The sequence below is a fragment of the Calliopsis andreniformis genome, unplaced genomic scaffold (genome assembly GCF_051401765.1).
Source record: "Calliopsis andreniformis isolate RMS-2024a unplaced genomic scaffold, iyCalAndr_principal scaffold0015, whole genome shotgun sequence".
Taxonomy (NCBI): Eukaryota; Metazoa; Arthropoda; class Insecta; order Hymenoptera; family Andrenidae; genus Calliopsis; species Calliopsis andreniformis.
The window spans coordinates 2,238,748-2,258,157 of NW_027480428.1; positions in this window are offsets into that span (position 1 = coordinate 2,238,748).

The window sequence follows — 19,410 nt, forward strand, 5'->3', positions numbered from 1 at the left end:
TAGAGCGAAACCTAGCTTGCCCGAAACGTAGAAATAACCAGTACTTTCACACTGGTTGCAATTACTCCTATTATACGATGGAAAAACTGTTGTATTTTTATTGTATTTTATGCTTCTGGCGTTTTATTCTAAGTCCCTAGCTATTCGATCTGGTGGAGCAACGCCCTAGAGCGAAACCTAGGTTGCCCGAAACGTAGAAATGACCATAACGTTCATACTGGTTGCATTATTCGCTTTATGCAATGGAAAGACTGTTCTATTTATATTGTATTTTATGGTTCTTGCGTTGACTTCTTAAGCCCTAACTATTCGATCTGGTGGAGAAACGCCCTAGTGCGAAGTCTAGGTTGCCCGTATCGTAGAAATGACCATTACTTTGACACTGGTTACAATTATTCGTTTTGAACGATGGAAAACCTGTTGCATTTATTTTGTATTTGGTGCTTCTGGCGCTGACTTCTTAGGCCCTAACTATTGGATCTGGTGGTCCAACGCCCTAGAGTCAAGCCTAGGTTGCCCGGAACGTAGAAACGACCATTAATTTTAAACTGGTTGCAATTATTCGTTTTATACGATGGAAAAACTGTTGTATTTTTATTGTATTTTATGCTTCGGGCGTTGACTTCTCAGGCCCTAACTGTTCGGCCTAGTGGAGCAACGCCCTAGACTGAAGCCTAGGTTGCCCGGAACGTAGAAATGACGATAACGTTCATACTGGTTGCAATTATTCGTTTTATACGATGGAAAAACTGTAGTATTTATATTGTATTTTATGATTCTGGCGTTGACTTCTTAGGCCCTAACTATTCGATCTGGTGGAGCAACGCCCAAGAGTGAAGCGTATGTTCCACGGAACGTAGAAATGCCCATTACTTTCACACTGGTTGTAATTATTCCTGTGATACGATGGACAAACTGTTGTATTTTTATTGTATTTTATGGTTCTGGCGTTGACCTCCAAGTCCCTAGCTATTCGGTCTGGTGGAACAACGCCCTAGGGCGAAGCCTAGGTTGCCCGGAACGTAGAAATGGCCATTACTTTCAAACTGGTTGCAATTATTCGTTCTATACGATGGAAAAAATGTTGCATTTATATTGTATTTTATGCTTCTGGCGTTGACCTCTTAGGTCCAAACTGTTCGGTCTGGTGGAGAAACGCCCTAGAGTGAAGCCTAGGTTGCACGGATCGTAGAAATGACCATCACTTTCAAACTGGTTGCAATTATTCCTGTTATACGATGGAAAAACTGTTGCATCTTTATTGTATTTTATGGTTCTGGCTTTGAGTTCTAAGTCCCTAACTATCCAATCTGGTGGAGCAACGCCATAGAGTGAAGCCTAGCTTGCCCGGAACGTAGGAATGACCATAACTTTCACACTGGTTGCAATTATTCATTCTATACGATGGAAAAGCTATTGTATTTAAATTGCATTTTATGCTTCTGGCGTTCACTTCTTAGGCCATAACTATTCAATCTGGTGGAGCAACGCCCTAGGGTGAAGCCTAGGTTGCCCGGAACGTAGAAATGACCATTACGTTCACACTGCTTGCAATTATTCCTTTTATACGATGGAAAAGCTGTTGTATTTATATTGTATTTTATGCTTCTGGCGTTGATTTCTAAGGCCGTAGCTATTAGATGTGGTGGAGCAACACCCTAAAGTGACGCCTAGGTTGCCCGGAACGTAGAATGACCAGTACTCTCACAATGTTTGCAATTACTCATTTTATACGATGGAAAAACTGTTGTACTTATATTGTATTTTATTCTTCTGGCGTTGACTTGTTAGGCCCTAACTATTCGATCTGGAGGAACAACGCCCTAGAGTGATGCCTAGGTTGCCCGGAACGTAGAAATGACCATCACCTTCAAACTGGTTGCAATTATTCCTGTTATACGATGGAAAAACTATTGTATTTATATTGTACTTTATGCTCCTGGCCTTCACTTCTCAGGCCCTAACTATTCGATCTGGTGGAGCAACGCCCCAGAGTGAAGCCTAGGTTGCCCGGAACGTAGAAACGACCATTACTTTCACACTGGTTGCAATTATGCCTGTTGTACGATGGAAAAACTGTTGAATTTCTATTGTATTTTATGCTACCGGCTTTGAATTCTTAGTCCCTAACTATTCGATCCGGTGAAGGAACGCCCCAGGGTGAAGGCAAGGTTGCCCGGAACGTAGAAATGACGATAACTTTCACACTGGTTGCAATTATTCCTGTTATACGATGGAAGGTCTGTTGTATTTTTATAGTATTTTATGCTTCTGGCGTTGAATTCTTAGGCCCTAACTATTCGATCTGGTGGAGCAACGCCCTAGAGTGAAGCCTAGGTTACCCGGAACGTAGACATGACCAGTACTTTCACACTGGTTGCATTATTCGCTTTATTCAATGGAAAGACTGTTCTATTTATATTGTATTTTATGGTTCTTGCGTTGACTTCTTAGGCCCTAACTATTCGATCTGGTGGAGCAACGCCCTAGAGTGAAGCCTAGGTTGCACGTGTCTTAGAAATGACCATAACTTTCACACTGGTTGCATTATTCGCTTTATGCAATGGAAAAACTGTTCTGTTTTTATTGTATTTTATGGTTCTGGCGTTGACTTCTTAGGCCCTAACTATTCGATCTGGTGGTCCTAAGCCCTATGGTCAAGCCTAGGTTTCCTGGAACGGTGAAATGAACATCACTTTCACACTGGTTGCAATTATTCCTGTTATACGATGGAAGGACTGTTGTATTTTTATAGTATTTTATGCTTCTGGCGTTGACTTCTTAGGCCCTAGCTATTCGTTATGGTGGCACAACGCACGAGAGTGAAGCCCAGGTTGTACGGAACGTAGAAATGACCATAACTTTCACACTGGTTGCAATTATTCGCTTTATACGATGGAAAAACTGTTGTATTTATATTGTATTTTATGCTTCTGACGTTGACTTCTTAGGTCCTAACAATTCGATCTGGTGGAGCAACGCCCTAGTGCGAAGTCTCGGTTGCCCGTATCGTAGAAATGACCATTACTTTGACACTGGTTGCAATTATTCGTTTTGAACGATGGAAAACCTGTTGCATTTATTTTGTATTTGGTGCTTCTGGCGTTGACTCCTTAGGCCCTAACTATTGGATCTGGTCGTCCAGCGCCCTAGAGTCAAGCCTAGGTTGCACGGAACGTAGAAATGACCATTACTTTTAAACAGGTTGCAATTATTCGTTTTATACGATGGAAAAACTGTCGTATTTATATTGTATTTTATGCCTCTGGCGTTGATTTCTTAGGCCCTAACTATTCGATCTGGTGCAGCAACACCCTAGAGCGAAGCCTAGGCTGCCCGGTAGGCAGAAATGACCATTACTTTCAAACTGGTTGCAATTATAGCTGTTATACGATGGAAGGACTGATGTATTTTTATAGTATTTTATGCTTCTGGCGTTGACTTCTTAGTTCCTAACTATTGGATCTGGTGGAACAACGCCCTAGAGTGAAGCCTAGGTTGCCGGGAACGTAGTAATGGCCATTACTTTCACACTGGTTGCAATTATTCGCTTTATACGATGGAAAAACTGTTGTATTTATATTGTATTTTATGCCTCTGGCGTTGACTTCTTAGGTCCAAGCTATTCGGTCTGGTGGACCAACGCTCTAGTGTGAAGCCTAGGTTGCACGGAACATAGAAATGACCATAACTTTCACACTGGTTGCAATTACTCGCTTTATACGATGGAAAAACTGTTGTATTTATATTGTATTTTATGCATCTGGCGTTGACTTCTTAGGCCCTAACTATTCGATCTGGTGCAGCAGCACCCTAGAGCGAAGCCTAGGTTGCCCGGTAGGTAGAAATGACCATTACTTTCAAACTGGTTGCAATTATTCCTGTTATACGATGGAAGGACTGTTGTATTTTTGTAGTATTTTACGCTTCTGGCGTTGACTTCTTAGTTCCTAACTATTCGATCTGGTGGAACAACGCCCTAGTGTTAAGCCTATGTTGCACGGAACGTAGAAATGCCCATTACTTTCACACTGGTTGCAATTATTCCTGTTATACGATGGAAAAACTGATGAATTTTTATTGTATTTTATGCTTCCGGCGTTGAATTCTAAGTCCCTAACTATTCGATCTGGTGGAGCAACGCCCTAGAGTGAAGCCTAGGCTGCCCGGAACGTAGAAATGACCATTACTTTCACACTGGTTGCAATTATTCGCTTTATTCGATGGAAAAACTGTTGTATTTATATTGTATTTTATGCTTCTGGCGTTGACTTCTTAGGTCCAAGCTATTCGGTCTGGTGGACCAACGCCCTAGTGTGAAGCCTAGGTTGCACGGAACATAGAAATGACCATAACTTTCACACTGGTTGCAATTATTCCTGTTATACCATGGAAAAACTGTTGTATTTTTATAGTCTTTTATGCTTCTGGCGTTGACCTCCTAGTCCCTAGCTATTCGATCTGGTGGAACAGCGCCCTAGGGCGAAGCCTAGGTTGCCCGGAACGTAGAGATGGCAATTACCTTCAAACTGATTGCAGTTATTCGTTCTGTACGATGGAAAAGCTGTTGTACTTATATCGTATTTTATGCTTCTGACGTTGACTTCTTAGGACCTAACTATTTGATCTGGTGGAAGAACGCCCTAGAGTGGAACCTGGGTTGCCCGGATCGTAGAAATGACCATAACTTTCACACTGGCTGCATTATTCGCTTTATGCAATGAAAAAACTGTTCTATTTATATTGTATTTTATGGTCCTGGCGTTGACTTCTTGGGCTAAACTATTCCATCTGGTGGAGTAACGCCCTAGAGTGAAGCCTAGGTTGCCCGGAACGTAGAAATGACCATTACTTTCACACTGGTTGCAATTCTTCGCTTTATACGATGGAAAAACTGTTGTATTTATATTGTATTTTATGCCTCTGGCGTTCACTTCGTAGGTCCAAACTATTCGGTCTGGTGGACCAACGCCCTAGAGTGAAGCCTAGGTTGCACGGAACGTAGAAATGTCCATAACTTTTACACTGGTTGCATTATTCGCTTTATACAATGGAAATACTGCTGTATTTATATTGTATTTTATGGTTCTGGTGCTGACTTCTTAGGCCCTAACTATTCGATCCTGTGGAGCAACGCCCTAGAGTGAAGTCTTGGTTGCCCGGAACGTAGAAATGACCATTAGTTTCTCACTGGTTGCAATTATTCCTGTTATACGATGAAAGGACTGTTGTATTTTTATAGTATTTTATGCTTCTGGCGTTGACTTCTTAGGGCCTAACTATTCGATCTGGTGGATCAACGCCCTAGAGTGAAGCCGAGGTTACCAGGAACGTAGAAATGACCAGTACTTTCATACTGGTTGCAATTACTCCCGTTATACGATGGAAAAACTGTTATATTTTTATTGTATTTTATGTTTCGGGCGCTGACTTCTAAGGCGCTAGCTATTCGATCTGGTGGAGCAACGTCCTAGGGTGAAGCCTAGGTTGCCCGGTACGTAGAAATGACCATTACCTTCACACTGGTTGCAATTATTCCTGTTATACGATAGAAATACTGTTGTATTGTAATAGTATTTTATTCTTCTGGCGTTGACTTCTTAGGCCCTAACTATTCGATCTGGTGGATCAACGCCATAGAGTGAATCCAAGGTTACCCGGAACGTAGAAATGACCAGTACTTTCACACTGGTTGCAATTACTCCCGTTATACGATGGAAAAACTGTTGTATTTTTATAGTATTTTATGCTTCTGGCGTTGACTTCTTAGGCCCTAGCTATTCGATATGGTGGATCAACGCCCTAGTGCGAAGCCTAGGTTGCACGGAACGTAGAAATACCCATTACTTTCACACTGGTTGCAATTATTCCTGTTATACGATGGAACAACTGTTGCATGCTTAATATATTTTATGCTTCCGGCGTTGACTTCTAAGGCCCTAACTATTCGATCTGGTGGAGCAACGCCCTAGAGTGAAGCCTAGGTTGCACGGAACGTAGAAATGGCAATTACTTTCACACTGGTTGCAATATTCGTTTTATGCAATGGAAAAACTGTTCTATTTATATTGTATTATATGCTTCTGGCGTTGACTTCTTAGGCCCTGACTATTCGATCTGGTGGAGCAACGCCCTACAGTGAAGCCCAGGTTGCACGGAACGTAGAATAGCCAATTACTTTCACACTGGTTGCAATTATTCCTGTTATACGATGGAGAAACTGTTGCATCTTTATGGTATTTTATGTTTCTGGCGTTGACTTCTATGACCCTAGCTATTCGATCTGGTGGAGCAACAACCTAGAATGAAGCCTAGGTTGCCCAGAACGTAGAAATGACCATAACTTTCACACTGGTTGCAATTATTCGTTTTACAAGGTGGAAAAGCTGTTGTATTTATATCGTATTTTATGCTTCTGGCGCTGACTTCATAGGCGCTAACTATTCGATCTGGTGGAGCAACGCCTTAGAGTGAAGCCTAGGTTGCCCGGAACGTAGAAATGACCATCACTTTCACACTGGTTGCAATTATTCCTGTTTACGATGGAAAAACTGCTGTATATTTATTGTGTTTTAAGCTACTGGCGTTGACTTCTAAGGCCCTAACTATTCGATCTGGTAGTGCAACGCCCTAGAGTGAAGCCTGGGTTGCTCGGAATGTAGAAATGACTATAACTTTCACACTGGTTGCAATTATTCGTTTTATACGATGGAAAAACTGTTCTACTTATATCGTATTTTATCCTTCTGGTGTTGAATTCTAAGTCCCTAGCTATTCGATCTGGTGGAGCAACGCACTAGAGTGACGCCTAGGTTGCCCGGAAGGTAGAAATGACCATTACTTTCACACTGGTTGCAATTACTCCTATTATACGATGGAAAAACTGTTGTATATTTATTGTATTTTATGCTTCTGGCAATTATTCCTGTTATACGATGGAACAACTGTTGCATGCTTAATATATTTTATGCTTCCGGCGTTGACTTCTAAGGCCCTAACTATTCGATCTGGTGGAGCAACGCCCTAGAGTGAAGCCTAGGTTGCACGGAACGTAGAAATGACCATTACTTTCACACTGGTTGCAATATTCGCTTTATGCAATGGAAAAACTGTTCTATTTATATTGTATTTTACGCTTCTGGCGTTGACTTCTTAGGCCCTGACTATTCGATCTGGTGGAGCAACGCCCTACAGTGAAGCCCAGGTTGCACGGAACGTAGAATAGCCAATTACTTTCACACTGGTGGCAATTATTCCTGTTATACGATGGAACAACTGTTGCATGCTTATTATATTTTATGCTTCTGGCGCTGACCTCTAAGTCCCTAGCTATTCGATCTGGTGGAGCAACGCCCTAGAGTGAAGCCTAGGTTACCCGGAACGTAGAAATGACCAGTACTTTCACACTGGCTGCAATTATTCCTGTTATACTATGGAAAGATTGTTTTATTTTTATTGTATTTTTAGCTTCCGGCGTTGACTTCTAAGGCCCTAACTATTCGATCCGGTGGACCAACGTGCTAGAGTGAAGCCTAGGTTGCCCGGAACGTAGAAATGGCCATTACTTTCACACTGGATGCAATTATTCGTTTTATACGATGGACAAACTGTTGTATTTATATTGTATTTTATGCTTCTGGCGTTGACTTCTAACTCCGTAGCTATTCGGTCTGGTGGAACAACTCCCTATATTGAAACCTAGGTTGCCCGAAACGTAGAAATGACCATAACCTTCACGATGGATGCAATTACTCCTGTCATACGATTGAAAATCTGTTGTATTTATATTGTATTTTATGCTTCTAGCGTTGACTTCTTAGGCCCTATCTATTCTTCTGGTGGAGCAACGCCCTCGAGTGAAGCCTAGGCTGCCCGAAACGTAGAAATGACCATCACCTTCACACCGGTTGCAATTATTCGTTTTATACGATGGAAAAACTGTTGAATTTATTTCGTATTTTATGCTTCTGGCGTTGACTTCATAGGCCCTAACTATTTGATATGGTGGAGCCACGTTCCAGGGTGAAGCCTAGGTGGCCCGGAACGTAGAAATGACCATAACGTTCATACTGGTTGCAATTATTCGTTTTACACAATGGAAAAACTGTTCCATTAATATTGTATTTTATGATTCTGGCGTTGACTTCTTAGGCCATAACTATTCGATCTGGTGGAGCAACGCCCTAGATTGAAGCCTAGGTTGCACGGAACGTAGAAATGACCATAACTTTCACACTGGCTGCAATTATTCGTTTTATACGATGGAAAATCTGTTGTATTTATATTGTATTTTATGCTTCAGGCGTTGACCTCAAAGGTCGTAGCTATTCTATGTGGTGGAGCAACGGCCTAGAGTGGAGCCTAGGTTGCCCGGAACGTAGAAATGACCATTACTTTCACACTGTTTGCAATTATTCCTGTTGTACGATGGACAAACTGTTGGATTTTTACTGTACTGTATGCTTCTGACGTCGACTTCTAAGGCCCAATGTATTCGATCTAGTGGAGCTATGCCTCACAGTTAAATCTAGGATGCCCGAAACGTTGAAATGATTATTACTGTCACACTGGTTGCAATTATTCATGCTATACGATGGAAAAACTGCTGCATTCTTATTCTACTTAATGCTTCTGGCGCTGACTTCGTAGGCCCTAACTATTCGATCTGTTGGAACAACGCCCTAGAGTGAAGCCTAGGTTGCCCGGAACCTAGAAATTACCATAACTTTCACACTGGTTGCAATTATTCGTTCTATACAATGGAAAACTGTTGCATTTATATTGTATTTTATGCTTCTGGCGTTGACTTCTAAGGCCGTAGTTATTAGATGTGGCAGAGCAACGCCCTAGAGTGAAGCCTAGGTTGCCTGGAACGTAGAAATGACCATATCTTTCACACTGGTGGCAATTATTCCTGTTATACGATGGAAAAACTGTTGCCTTTATATTGTATTTTATGTTTCTGGCGTTGACTTCTTAGGCCATAACTATTCGATCTGGCGGAGCAACGCCCTAGAGTGATACCTAGGTTGCCCGGAACGTAGAAAGGACCATTACCTTCACGCTTGTTGCAATTATTCCTGTTATACGATGAAACAACTGTTGTATTCTAATTGCATTTTATGCTTCTGGCGTTGAATTCAAAGTCCCTAGCTATTCGATATGTTGGAACAACGCCTTGAAGTGAAGCCTAGGTTGCCCGCAACGTAGAAATGACCATTACTTGCACACAGTTTGCAATTATTCATTTAAACGATGGAAAAGCTGTTGTATTTATGTCGTATTTTATGCTTCGGGCGTTGACTTCTTAGGCCCTGACTATTCGATCAGGTGGAGCAATGCCTCAGAGTTATGTCTAGGATGCCCGAAACGCCGAAATGATCATTACTTTCACACTGGTTGCAATTATTCATGCTATACGATGGAAAGACTGTTGTATTTATATTGCATTTTATGCTTCAGGCGTTGACTTCTTATGCCCTAACCATTCGATCTGGTGGAACAACGCCCTAGAGCAAAGCCTCGGTTGCCCGGAACGTAGATATGACCATATCTTTAACACTGGTGGCAGTTATACCTGTTATACGATGGAAAATCTGTTGGATTTTTATTGTACTTTATGCTTCTGGCGTTGACTTCTAAGGCCCTAACTATACGATCTCGTGGAGCAACGCCCTAGAGTGAAGCCTAGGTTTACCGGAACGTAGAAATGACCATTACTTTCACACTGGTTGCAATTATTCTTTCTATACGATGAAAAAACTGTTGTATTTTTATTGTATTTTATGCGTCTGGAGTTGTTTTCTAAGGCCGTAACTATTCGGCCTGGTGGGGCAACGCCCTAGTGTGCAGCCTAGCTTGCACGGAACGTGGAGATGCCCACCACTTTCTCACTGGCTTCAATTATTCATGCTATACGATGGAAAAACTGTTTCATTTTTATTGTATTTTGTGCTTCCGGCGTTGACTTCTTAGGCCCTAACTATTCGATCTGGTGGAGCTACGCTCAAGAGAGGAGCCTAGGTTGCACGGAACGTAGAAATGGTCATTACTTTCACGCTGGTTGCAATTGTTCGTTTTATACGATGGAAAAACTGTTGCATTTATATTGTATTTTATGCTTCTGGCGTTGACTTCTACGGCTCTAGCTATTCGATCTGGTGGAGCAACGCCCTAGTGTGAGGCCTAGGTTGCTCGGAACGTTGAAATGACCATTAGTTTCACACTGGTTGCAATTATTCCTGTTATATGACGGAATACAGCCTTAGAAGACAACGACCGAAGCATCAAATACAATATAAATGCAACAGTTTATCCATTGTACAACAGGAATAATTGCAACCAGTGTGAAAGTAATGGTCATTTCTACGTTCCGGGTAACCTTGGCGTCACTCTATGGCGTTGCTCCACTAAATCTAATGGCTACGACCTTAGAAGTCGTCGCCAGAAGCATAAAATACAATATAAATACAACAGCTTTTCCATCGTATAAAATGAATAATTGCAAAGAGTGTGAAAGTAATGGTCATTTCTACTTTCCGAGCAAGCTAGGCTTCACCCTAGGGCGTTGCTCGAACAGATCGAATAGTTCAGGCCTAAGAAGTGAACGCCAGAAGCATAAAATACAATATAAATACAACAGTCTTTCCATCGTATAAACCGGATAATTGCAACCAGTATGAAAGTTATGGTCATTTCTACTATCCGGGCAACCTAGGCTTCACCCTAGGGCCTTGCTCCACCAGATTGAATAGTTAGGGCCTTAGAAGTCAACGCCAGAAGCATAAGGTACAATATAAATACAACAGCTTTTCCACCGTATAACAGGAACAATAGCAACCTGTGTGAAAGGTATGGCCATTTCTACGTTCCGGGACACCTAGGCGTCACTCTAAGGCGTTGCTCCATCAGATCGAATAGTTAGGGCCCAAGAAGTCAACTCCAGAAGCATAAAATACAATATAAATGGAACAGCTTTTCCATCGTATAAAATGAATAATTGCAAAGAGAGTGAAAGTAATGGTCATTTCTACGTTCCGGGCAACCTAGGTTTCACTCTTTGGAGTTGCTCCACCAGATCGAATAGTTAGTGCGTTAGAAGTCAACGTCAGAGGCATAAAATACAGTATAAATACAACAGTTCTTCCATCGTATAAAACGAATAATTGCAAGCAGTATGAAAATTATGGACATTTCTACATTCCGCGCAACCTAGGCTTCACCCTATGGCGATGCTCCACCAGATCGAATAGTTAGGGCCTTAGGAGACAACGCGCGAAACATAAAACACAATATAAATATAACAGTTTGTCCATCGAATAAAACGAATAATAGTCACCAGTGTGAAAGTTATGGTCATTTCTACGTTCCGGGCAAGCTCGGCTTCACTCTAGTGCGTTGCTCCAAAAGATCGAATAGCTGGTGCCTTAGAAGGCAACGTCAGAAGTATAAAATACAATATAAATACAACAGTTTTTCCATCGTATAAAACGAATAATTGCAACCAGTATGAAAGTTAGGGACATTTCTACTTTCCGTGCAACCTAGGCTTCACCCTAGCGCGTTGCTCCAACAGATTGAATAGTTAGTGCCTTAGAAGTCAACGCCCGAAGCATCAAATGCAATGAAAATACAACAGTTTTTCCATCATATAACAGGAGTAATTGCAACCAGTTTGAAAGTGATTGTCATTTCTACGTTCCGGGCACCCTAGGCTTCACTCTAGGGCGTTGCTCCACCATATCGAATACTTAGTGCCTTAGAAGTCAACGCCAGAAGCATAAAATACAATATAAATACAACAGTTTTTCCGTCGTATAACAGGAATAATTGCAAACCAGTTTGAAAGTTATGGTCATTTCTACTATCCGGGCTACCTAGGGTTCACCCTAGGGCGTTGCTCCACCAGATCGAATACTTAGGGCCTAAGAAGTGAACGCCAGAAGCATAAAATACAATATAAATACAACAGTTTGTCCATCGTATAAAACGAATAATTGCAACCAGTGTGAAAGTTATGGTCATTTCTACGTTCCGGGCAACCTAGGCTTCATTCTAGGGCGTTGCTCCAAGAGATTGAATAGTTAGGGCCTTAGAAGTCAACGCCCGAAGCATAAAATGCAATAAAAATACAACAGTTTTTCCATCGTATAACAGGAATAATTGCAACCAGTTTGAAAGTGATGGTCATTTCTACGTTCCGGGCAACCTAGGCTTCACTCTAGGGCGTTGCTCAACCTGGTCGAATAGTTAGGGCCTAAGAAGTCAACACCAGGAGCATAAAATACAATATAAATACAACAGGTTTTCCATCCTATGATATGAATAAATGCAAACAGTGTGAAAGTGATGGCCATTTCTACGTTTCGGGCAACCTAGACATCACTCTAGGGCGTTGTTCCACCAGATCGAATAGTTAGGGCCTAAGAAGTCAACGCCAGAAGCATAAAATACAATAAAAATGCAACGGGTTTTCCACAGCATAGCATGAATAATTGCAACCAGTGTGAAAGTAATGGTCATCTCTACGTTTCGGGCAACACAGGCTTCACTCTTGAACGTTGCCCCACGAGATCGAATAGTTAGGACCTTAGAAGTCAACCCCAGAAGCATAATGTACAGTAAGAATCCAACAGTTTGTCCATCGTATAGCATGAATAATTGCAACCAGTGTGAAAGTAATGGTCATTTCTACGTTCCGGGCAACCTATTCTTCACTCTTGAGCGTTGCCCCACGAGATCGAATAGCTAGGAACTTAGAAGTCAACGCCAGAAGCATAAAGTACAGTAAAAATACAAAAGTTTTTCCATCGTATAACAGGAATAATTGCAACCAGTGTGAAAGTAATGGTCATTTCTACGTTCCGGGCAACCTAGGTATCACTCTAGGGCGTTGCTCCGCCAGATCGAATAGTTATGGCCTAAGAAGTCAACGCCAGAAACATAAAATACAATATAAATGCAACAGCTTTTCCATCGTATAAAATGAATAATTGCAAAGAGTGTGAAAGTAATGGTCATTTCTACGTTCCGGGCAACCTAGGTTTCACTCTAGGGAGTTGCTCCACCAGATCGAATAGTTAGTGCGTTAGAAGTCAACGTCAGAGGCATAAAATACGGTATAAATACAACAGTTCTTCCATCGTATAAAACGAATAATTGCAAGCAGTATGAAAGTTATGGACATTTCTACATTCCGCGCAACCTAGGCTTCACCCTATGGCGATGCTCCACCAGATCGAATAGTTAGGGCCTTAGGAGGCAACGCGCGAAACATAAAACACAATATAAATATAACAGTTTTTCCATCGAATAAAACGAATAATAGTCACCAGTGTGAAGGTTATGGTCATTTCTATGTTCCGGGCAACCTAAGCTTCACTCTAGGGCGTTGTTCCACCAGATCGAACAGTTAGTGCCTTAGAAGTCAACGCCAGAAGCATAAAATACAGAATAAATACAACAGTTTTTCCATAGTATAAAACGAATAATTGCAACCAGTATGAAACACATGGTCATTTCTACGTTCCGAGAAACCAAGGCTCCACTCTAGGGCGTTGCTCCAACAGATCGAATAGTTAGGGTCTCAGAAGTCAACGCCAGAAGCATAAAATACAATATAAATACAACAGTTTTTCCATCGTATAAAACGAATAATTGCAACCACTATGAAAGTTATGGTCATTTCTACTATCCGGGCAACCTAGGTTTCACACTAGGGCGTTGCTCCGCCAGATCGAATGGTTAGGGCCTTAGGAGTCAACGCCAGAAGCATAAGGTACAATATAAATACAACAGCTTTTCCATCGTATAACAGGAACAATAGCAACCAGTGTGAAAGGTATGGTCATTTCTACGTTCCGGGCAACCTAGGCGTCACTCTAAGGCGTTGCCCCACCAGATCGAATAGTTAGGGCCCAAGAAGACAACGCCAGAAGCATAAAATACAATATAAATACAACAGTTTTTCCATCGTATAACTGGAATAAATGCAACCAGTTTGAAAGTTATGGTCATTTCTACTTTCCCAGCAACCTAGGCTTCACCATAGGGCGTTGTTCCACCCGATCGAATAGTTAGGGCCTAGGAAGTGAACGCCAGAAGCATAAAATACAATATAAATACAACAGTTCTTCCATCGTATAAAACGAATAATTGCAACCAGTGTGAAAGTTATGGTCATTTCTACGTTCCGGGCAACCTCGGCTTCACTCTAGGGCGTTGCTCCAAAAGATCGAATAGCTGGTGCCTTAGAAGTCAACGTCAGAAGCATAAAATACAATATAAATACAACAGTTTTTCCATCGTATAAAACGAATAATTGCAACCAGTGTGAAAGTTATGGTCATTTCTACGTTCCGGGCAACCTAGGCTTCACTCTAGGGCGTTGCTCCAAGAGATTGAATAGTTAGGGCCTTAGAAGTCAACGCCCGAAGCATAAAATGCAATAAAAATACAACAGTTTTTCCATCGTATAACAGGAATAATTGTAACCAGTTTGAAAGTGATGGTCATTTCTACGTTCCGGGCAATCTCGGCTTCACTCTAGGACGTTGCTCCAAAAGATCGAATAGCTGGTGCCTTAGAAGTCAACGTCAGAAGCATAAAATACAATATAAATACAACAGTTTTTCCATCGTATAAAACGAATAATTGCAACCAGTGTGAAAGTTATGGTCATTTCTACGTTCCGGGCAACCTATGCTTCACTCTTGAGCGTTGCCCCACGAGATCGAATAGCTAGGACCTTAGAAGTCAACGCCAGAAGCATAAAGTACAGTAAAAATACAAAAGTTTTTCCATCGTATAACAGGAATAATTGCAACCAGTGTGAAAGTAATGGTCATTTCTACGTTCCGGGCAGCCTAGGCTCCACTCTAGGGCGTTGCTCCACCACATAGAATAGCTACGACCTTTGAGGTCAACGCCTGAAGCATAAAATACAATATAAATACAACAGCTTTTCCATCGTATAAAACGAATAATTGCAACCAGTGTGAAAGTTATGGTAATTTCTGCGTTCCGGGCAACCTAGGCTTCACTCTAGGGCGTTGTTCCAACAGAGACGAATAGTTAGGGCCTAAGAAGTCAACGCCAGAAGCATAAACTACAATATAAATAAAACAGTTTTTCCATCATATAAAACGTATAATTGCAATCAGTATGAAAGTTATGGCCATTTCTACGTTTCGGGCATCCTAGACTTAACTCTGAGGCATAGCTGCACCAGATCGAATACATAAGGCCTTAGAAATCAAATCCAAAAGCATAAAGTGCAATAAAAATCCAACAGTTTGTCCATCGTACAACAGCAACAATTGCAAACAGTGTGAAAGTAATGGTAATTTCTACGTTCCGGCAACCTAGGCTCCACACTAGGGCGTTGCTCCACCACATAGAATAGCTACGACCTTTGAGGTCAACGCCTAAAGCATAAAATACAATATAAATCCAACAGCTTTTCCACCGTATAAAACGTATAATTGCAAGCAGTGTGAAATTTATGGTCTTTTCTACGTTCCGGGCAACCTAGGCTTCCCTCTAGAGCGTTGCTCCAATGGATCGAATAGTTAGGGCCTTAGAAGTCAACGCCAGAAGCATAAAATACAATATAAATACAACAGCTTTTCCATCGTATAGCATGAATAATTGCAACAAGTGTGAAAGTAATGGTCATTTCTACGTTCCGGGCAATCTAGGCTTCACTCTAGGGCGTTGCTCCACCACATCGTATAGTTAGGGCCTTAGTAGTCGACGCCCGAAGCATAAAATACAAAATAAATAGATCAGTTTTGCCATTGTATAAAACGAATAATTGCAACCAGTGAGAAAGTAATGGTCATTTCTACGTAACAGGCAACCTAGGCTTCACTCTAGGGCGTTGATCCGCCAGATAGAATAGTTAGGGCCTAAGAAGTCTACGCCAGAAGCATAAAATACAATATAAATACAACAGCTTTTCCTTCGTATAACAGGAATAATTGTCACCAGTGTGAAAGGTATGGTCATTTCTACATTCCGGGAAACCTAGGCTTCACTCTAGGGCGTTGCTCCACCACATCGACTAGTTAGGGCCTTAGTAGTCGACGCCCGAAGCATAAAAGACAAAATAAATACAACAGTTTTTCCATCGTATAAAACGAATAATTGCAACCAGTATGAAAGTTGTGGTCATTTCTACGTTCCGGGCTACCTAGGCTTCACTCTAGGGCGTTGCTCCACCACATCGAATAGTTAGGGCCTTAGTAGTCGACGCCCGAAGCATAAAATACAAAATAAATAGAACAGTTTTTCCATTGTATAAAACGAATAATTGCAACCAGTGTGAAAGTTATGGTCATTTCTACGTCCTGGCCAACCGAGGCTTCACTCTAGGGCGTTGGTCCACCAGATCGAATAGTTAGGGCCTATGAATTCAACGCCAGAGGCATAAAATACAATAAATATACAACAGTTTTTCCAGCGTATAGCATGAATAATTGCAACCAGTGTGAAAGTAATGGTCCTTTCTACTTTCCGGGCAACCTAGGCTTCACTCTAGGGCGTTGCTCCGCCAGATCGAATAGTTACGGCCTAAGAAGTCAACGCCAGAAGCATAAAATACAATATAAATACAACAGCTTTTCCATCGTATAACAGGAGTAATTGCAACCAGTGTGAAAGTTATGGTAATTTCTGCGTTCCGGGCAACCCAGGCTTCACTCTAGGGCGTTGTTCCAACAGATCGTATAGTTAGGGCCTAAGAAGTCAACGCCAGAAGCATAAAATACAATATAAATAAAACAGTTTTTCCATTGTATAAAATGAATAATTGCAATCAGTATGAAAGTAATGGTCATTTCTACGTTTCGGGCATCCTAGACTTAACTCTGAGGCATAGCACCACCAGATCGAATACATAAGGCCTTAGAAGTCAAATCCAAAAGCATAAAGTACAGTAAAAATCCAACAGTTTGTCCATCGTACAACCGGAATAATTGCAACCAGTGTGAAAGTTATGGTCATTTCTACGATCCGGGCAACCTAGGCTTCACTCTAGGGCGTTGCTGCGCCAGATCGAATAGTTATGGCCTAAGAAGTCAACGCCAGAAGCATAAAATACAATAAAAATGCAACGGGTTTTCCACAGCATAGCATGAATAATTGCAACCAGTGTGAAAGTAATGGTCATCTCTACGTTTCGGGCAACATAGGCTTCACTCTTGAACGTTGCCCCACGAGATCGAATAGTTAGGACCTTAGATGTCAACCCCAGAAGCATAATGTACAGTAAGAATCCAACAGTTTGTCCACCGTATAGCATGAATAATTGCAACCAGTGTGAAAGTAATGGTCATTTCTACGTTCCGGGCAACCTATGCTTCACTCTTGAGCGTTGCCCCACGAGATCGAATTTCTAGGACCTTAGAAGTCAACGCCAGAAGCATAAAGTACAGTAAAAATACAAAAGTTTTTCCATCGTATAACAGGAATAATTGCAACCAGTTTGAAAGTAATGGTCATTTCTACGTTCCGGGCACCCTAGGCATCACTCTAGGGCGTTGCTCCGCCAGATCGAATAGTTATGGCCTAAGAAGTCAACGCCAGAAACATAAAATACAATATAAATGCAACTGTTTTTCCATCGTATAACAGGAATAATTGCCACCAGTGTGAAAGATATGGTCATTTCTACGTTCCAGGCAACCTAGGCTTCACTCTAGGGCGTCGCTCCACCAGATCGAATAGGTAGGGCCTTAGAAGTCAAGGCCAGAAGCATAAAGTACAGTAAAAATCCAACAGTTTGTCCATCGGAGAACGGGAATAATTGCAAGCAGTGTGAAAGTAATGGTCATTTCTACGTTCCGGGCAACCTAGGCTTCACTCCAGGGCGTCGCTCCACCACATCGAATAGCTACGACCTTAGAGGCCAACGCCTGAAGCATAAAATACAATATAAATACAACAGCTTTTCCATCGTATAAAACGAATAATTGCAACCAGTGTGAAAGTAATGGTCATTTCTACGTTTCGGGCAACATAGGCTTCTCTCTTGAACGTTGCCCCACGAGATCGAACAGTTAGGACCTTAGAAGTCAACCCCAGAAGCATAAAATACACTAAAAATACACCAGTTTTCCATCGTATAACAGGATTAATTGCCACCAGTGTGAAAGATATGGTCATTTCTACGTTCCAGGCAACCTAGGCTTCACTCTAGGGCGTTGCTCTACCACATCTAATAGCTACGGCCTTAGAAGTCAACGCCAGATGCATAAAATACAATATAAATACAACAGCTTTTCCATCGTATAAAACGTATAATTGCAACGAGTATGAAGGTTATGGTCATTTCTACTTTCCGGGCAACCTAGGCTTCACCCTAGGGCGTTGCTCCAACAGATTGGACAGATAGGGCCTTGGAAGTCAACGACCGAAGCATAAAATGCAATAAAAATGCAACAGTTTTTCCATCAGATAACAGGGATAGTTGCAACCTGTTTGAAAGTGATGGTCATTTCTACGATCCGGGCACCCTAGGCTTCACTCTAGGGCGTTGCTCCACCAGATCGAATAGTTAGTGCCTTAGAATTCAACGCCACAAGCATAAAATACAATATAAGTACCACAGTTTTTCCATCGTATAAAACGAATAATTGCAACCAGTATGAAAGTGATGGTCATTTCTACGTTCCGGGAAACCAAGGCTTCACTCTAGGGCGTTGTTCCACCATATCGAATAGTAAAGGCCTAAGAAGTGAACGCCAGAAGCGTAAAATACAGTGTAAATACAACAGCTTTTCCATCGTATAAACCGGATAATTGCAACCAGTATGAAAGTTATGGTCATTTCTACTATCCGGGCAACCTAGGCTTCACCCTAGGGCGTTGCTCCACCAGATCGAATAGTTAGGGCCTTAGAAGTCAACGCCAGAAGCATAAGGTACAATCTAAATACAACAGCTTTTACATCGTATAACAGGAACAATAGCAACCAGAGTGAAAGATATGGTCATTTCTACGTTCCGGGCAACCTAGGCGTCACTCTAAGGCGTTGCTCCACCAGATCGAATAGTTAGGGCACAAGAAGTCATCGCCAGAAGCATAAAATACAATATAAATGCAACAGCTTTTCCATCGTATAAAAGAAATAATTGCAAAGAGTGCGAAAGTAATGGTCATTTCTACGTTCCGGGCAACCTAGGTTTCACTCTAGGGCGATGCTCCACCACAGCGAATAGCTACGGCCTTAGAATTCAACGTCAGAAACATAAAATACAATATAAATACAACAATTTTTCCATCGTATAAAACGAATAATTGCAACCAGTATGAAGGTTATGGTCATTTCTACTTTCCGGGCAACCTAGGCTTCACTCTAGGGCGTTGCTCCACCACATCTAATTGTTACGGACTTAGAAGTCAACGGCA